The sequence below is a fragment of the Phyllobates terribilis genome, unplaced genomic scaffold (genome assembly GCF_046119375.1).
Source record: "Phyllobates terribilis strain yellow unplaced genomic scaffold, ASM4611937v1 Scaffold_11__3_contigs__length_659146591, whole genome shotgun sequence".
Classification (NCBI taxonomy): Eukaryota; Metazoa; Chordata; class Amphibia; order Anura; family Dendrobatidae; genus Phyllobates; species Phyllobates terribilis.
In genome coordinates this window covers 571804535-571809534 of record NW_027362771.1, presented here as the reverse complement: position 1 = coordinate 571809534, position 5000 = coordinate 571804535, and the positions used below count along the sequence as shown (strand labels likewise).

The 5000-nt window shown below is 41.5% G+C and overlaps 3 non-coding genes across 3 annotated transcripts; all 3 read left to right on the top strand.

Moving 5' to 3' along the window:
• The first annotated feature begins 1209 nt into the window (after positions 1-1209).
• On the top strand, positions 1210-1282 carry TRNAM-CAU (transfer RNA methionine (anticodon CAU)). Its single transcript has one exon. It is a non-coding gene; the product is annotated as a tRNA-Met (tRNA).
• Positions 1283-2912: 1630 nt separating this feature from the next.
• On the top strand, positions 2913-2985 carry TRNAM-CAU (transfer RNA methionine (anticodon CAU)). The gene has a single exon. It is a non-coding gene; the product is annotated as a tRNA-Met (tRNA).
• Positions 2986-4615: 1630 nt separating this feature from the next.
• Positions 4616-4688, top strand: TRNAM-CAU (transfer RNA methionine (anticodon CAU)). The gene has a single exon. It is a non-coding gene; the product is annotated as a tRNA-Met (tRNA).
• The last annotated feature ends 312 nt before the right edge of the window (positions 4689-5000 follow it).

Here is a 5000-nt window from a genome sequence, read left to right as displayed (position 1 = left end):
TGTACTGCCAGCTCACTTAGAATATGAAAAAAAAGAGGTGTACTGCTTTGCACAAGCAACTTCCGCAGATTATTACGTGCATTTTGCCTCGTTAGCGCAGCAGGTAGCGCGTCAGTCTCGTAATCTGAAGGTCATGAGTTCGATTCTCACATGGGGCACTGGTACCGTGTTTCCTTAACTGATTTTGCCACCATCTTGGCTAGAGAGTCACAGCTCTTTTCCATTCAGTAGCAAAACATCACCAATTGATGGAAGGGGAGCTCCAATGACAAACAGGGATAAAGGCTTGTTGAGTCCCTTAACACCCAGGAATTAAAAGTGAGAGATATGAATGGTTTGAGATATGACATCAAATAAGCTTTTGTGCAAATAAATATCCAAAAAACCTGGTGGTCTGCATTTTTGGCTGCAAAGAGCAGTTCCAACCTAAACTGATTCTGTCTGCAAGGCACGTGTTGGCTTTGGAATGTGGACACTAGTCCCCAAAAAAAAGTCTCTCCCATAGCAGGAATCGAACCAGTCAACCAGGAATACTAACTAAGTCTTTCTCCACATGGTGTAAGCAGTACAGTAAACAGCAAGACAGGTGTAAAAAAAAAAAAAAAAAGAGTGTTTTGCTTTGAATACAAAACATCAACATTACAAGAGCTGAAACACGCTACATGGTCAAGGTTTTTGGCACGTCAGTTGAATAATTTGAAGATCATGAGTTTTTTGCTCACACGTGGCATCCTCCTTTTCTCAAGAGATTTTGTCACTAACTCTGAACTTTCCAATTCAGTTCTAAACTGTTTCCGATTAGAAAGAACATGGGAGCCCTAATGACAGACAGGACACATGGCTTGTTGAGTCCCTTGACACTTTTGTGTAAAACTGTGTAGTTGAAAAAGGCTTAAGCTATGAAACAAAAGGAAATCTTTTGCAAAAGTCATAATGCATCGCCAATGTTAAGTATTTTTGTTGCAAAGTGAAAATCTACCAGAAACATTTTTGATTGAAAAACACGTGTCAGTCTTTGAATGGTGGCAGTAGCTAAGATAAAGATGCATTCCCATACCGGGAGTCGAACCCAGGCCACCTGGGTGAGAGCCAGGAATCCTAACCGCTAGACCATATGGGAAAAGATGCACTAATGTCTCAGTGACATTATGAAAAAAAAAAGTTTTCTGCTATGCACAATAAACTTCTGCAGATCTGCAGGTACAGCTTGCCTCGTTAGCGCAGTAGGTAGCGCGTCAGTCTCATAATCTGAAGGTCGTGAGTTCGAGCCTCACACGGGGCACTGTTCCCTCCTTTTCTCGAGAGATTTTGTCACCAACTTAGAACTTTTCCATTCAATTCTACAACTTTTTCCATTAGAAAGGAAATGGGAATCCAAATAACTTACCGGACCCATGAGTTGTTGAGTCCCTTGACACTTTAGTGTAAAAAGGGGTGGTTGAGAATGAGTTGAGCTACGAATCCAAATTGAATCTTGTGTGAAGGGTCAGAATGAAGTGCCAAAACGCGGGCGTTCAGCATTTTTGCCTGAAAAAAACAAATCCTACTTGAAATACGTTTGACTAAAAAACACGCGTCAGTTTTTGAATGTTGGCAGCGGTGCAGAAAAGGATGCGTTCCCATACCAGTAGTCGAACTCGGGCCGCCTGGGTGAAAACCAGGAATCCTAACCGCTAGACCATATGGGAGAAGATGTACTGCCAGCTCACTTACAATATGAAAAAAAAGAGGTGTACTGCTTTGCACAAGCAACTTCCGCAGATTATTACGTGCATTTTGCCTCGTTAGCGCAGCAGGTAGCGCGTCAGTCTCGTAATCTGAAGGTCATGAGTTCGATTCTCACATGGGGCACTGGTACCATGTTTCCTTAACTGATTTTGCCACCATCTTGGCTAGAGAGTCACAGCTCTTTTCCATTCAGTAGCAAAACATCACCAATTGATGGAAGGGGAGCTCCAATGACAAACAGGGATAAAGGCTTGTTGAGTCCCTTAACACCCAGGAATTAAAAGTGAGAGATATGAATGGTTTGAGATATGACATCAAATAAGCTTTTGTGCAAATAAATATCCAAAAAACCTGGTGGTCTGCATTTTTGGCTGCAAAGAGCAGTTCCAACCTAAACTGATTCTGTCTGCAAGGCACGTGTTGGCTTTGGAATGTGGACACTAGTCCCCAAAAAAAAGTCTCTCCCATAGCAGGAATCGAACCAGTCAACCAGGAATACTAACTAAGTCTTTCTCCACATGGTGTAAGCAGTACAGTAAACAGCAAGACAGGTGTAAAAAAAAAAAAAAAAAAAAAAAAAAAGAGTGTTTTGCTTTGAATACAAAACATCAACATTACAAGAGCTGAAACACGCTACATGGTCAAGGTTTTTGGCACGTCAGTTGAATAATTTGAAGATCATGAGTTTTTTGCTCACACGTGGCATCCTCCTTTTCTCAAGAGATTTTGTCACTAACTCTGAACTTTCCAATTCAGTTCTAAACTGTTTCCGATTAGAAAGAACATGGGAGCCCTAATGACAGACAGGACACATGGCTTGTTGAGTCCCTTGACACTTTTGTGTAAAACTGTGTAGTTGAAAAAGGCTTAAGCTATGAAACAAAAGGAAATCTTTTGCAAAAGTCATAATGCATCGCCAATGTTAAGTATTTTTGTTGCAAAGTGAAAATCTACCAGAAACATTTTTGATTGAAAAACACGTGTCAGTCTTTGAATGGTGGCAGTAGCTAAGATAAAGATGCATTCCCATACCGGGAGTCGAACCCAGGCCACCTGGGTGAGAGCCAGGAATCCTAACCGCTAGACCATATGGGAAAAGATGCACTAATGTCTCAGTGACATTATGAAAAAAAAAAGTTTTCTGCTATGCACAATAAACTTCTGCAGATCTGCAGGTACAGCTTGCCTCGTTAGCGCAGTAGGTAGCGCGTCAGTCTCATAATCTGAAGGTCGTGAGTTCGAGCCTCACACGGGGCACTGTTCCCTCCTTTTCTCGAGAGATTTTGTCACCAACTTAGAACTTTTCCATTCAATTCTACAACTTTTTCCATTAGAAAGGAAATGGGAATCCAAATAACTTACCGGACCCATGAGTTGTTGAGTCCCTTGACACTTTAGTGTAAAAAGGGGTGGTTGAGAATGAGTTGAGCTACGAATCCAAATTGAATCTTGTGTGAAGGGTCAGAATGAAGTGCCAAAACGCGGGCGTTCAGCATTTTTGCCTGAAAAAAACAAATCCTACTTGAAATACGTTTGACTAAAAAACACGCGTCAGTTTTTGAATGTTGGCAGCGGTGCAGAAAAGGATGCGTTCCCATACCAGTAGTCGAACTCGGGCCGCCTGGGTGAAAACCAGGAATCCTAACCGCTAGACCATATGGGAGAAGATGTACTGCCAGCTCACTTACAATATGAAAAAAAAGAGGTGTACTGCTTTGCACAAGCAACTTCCGCAGATTATTACGTGCATTTTGCCTCGTTAGCGCAGCAGGTAGCGCGTCAGTCTCGTAATCTGAAGGTCATGAGTTCGATTCTCACATGGGGCACTGGTACCATGTTTCCTTAACTGATTTTGCCACCATCTTGGCTAGAGAGTCACAGCTCTTTTCCATTCAGTAGCAAAACATCACCAATTGATGGAAGGGGAGCTCCAATGACAAACAGGGATAAAGGCTTGTTGAGTCCCTTAACACCCAGGAATTAAAAGTGAGAGATATGAATGGTTTGAGATATGACATCAAATAAGCTTTTGTGCAAATAAATATCCAAAAAACCTGGTGGTCTGCATTTTTGGCTGCAAAGAGCAGTTCCAACCTAAACTGATTCTGTCTGCAAGGCACGTGTTGGCTTTGGAATGTGGACACTAGTCCCCAAAAAAAAGTCTCTCCCATAGCAGGAATCGAACCAGTCAACCAGGAATACTAACTAAGTCTTTCTCCACATGGTGTAAGCAGTACAGTAAACAGCAAGACAGGTGTAAAAAAAAAAAAAAAAAAAAAAAAAAAGAGTGTTTTGCTTTGAATACAAAACATCAACATTACAAGAGCTGAAACACGCTACATGGTCAAGGTTTTTGGCACGTCAGTTGAATAATTTGAAGATCATGAGTTTTTTGCTCACACGTGGCATCCTCCTTTTCTCAAGAGATTTTGTCACTAACTCTGAACTTTCCAATTCAGTTCTAAACTGTTTCCGATTAGAAAGAACATGGGAGCCCTAATGACAGACAGGACACATGGCTTGTTGAGTCCCTTGACACTTTTGTGTAAAACTGTGTAGTTGAAAAAGGCTTAAGCTATGAAACAAAAGGAAATCTTTTGCAAAAGTCATAATGCATCGCCAATGTTAAGTATTTTTGTTGCAAAGTGAAAATCTACCAGAAACATTTTTGATTGAAAAACACGTGTCAGTCTTTGAATGGTGGCAGTAGCTAAGATAAAGATGCATTCCCATACCGGGAGTCGAACCCAGGCCACCTGGGTGAGAGCCAGGAATCCTAACCGCTAGACCATATGGGAAAAGATGCACTAATGTCTCAGTGACATTATGAAAAAAAAAAGTTTTCTGCTATGCACAATAAACTTCTGCAGATCTGCAGGTACAGCTTGCCTCGTTAGCGCAGTAGGTAGCGCGTCAGTCTCATAATCTGAAGGTCGTGAGTTCGAGCCTCACACGGGGCACTGTTCCCTCCTTTTCTCGAGAGATTTTGTCACCAACTTAGAACTTTTCCATTCAATTCTACAACTTTTTCCATTAGAAAGGAAATGGGAATCCAAATAACTTACCGGACCCATGAGTTGTTGAGTCCCTTGACACTTTAGTGTAAAAAGGGGTGGTTGAGAATGAGTTGAGCTACGAATCCAAATTGAATCTTGTGTGAAGGGTCAGAATGAAGTGCCAAAACGCGGGCGTTCAGCATTTTTGCCTGAAAAAAACAAATCCTACTTGAAATACGTTTGACTAAAAAACACGCGTCAGTTTTTGAATGTTGG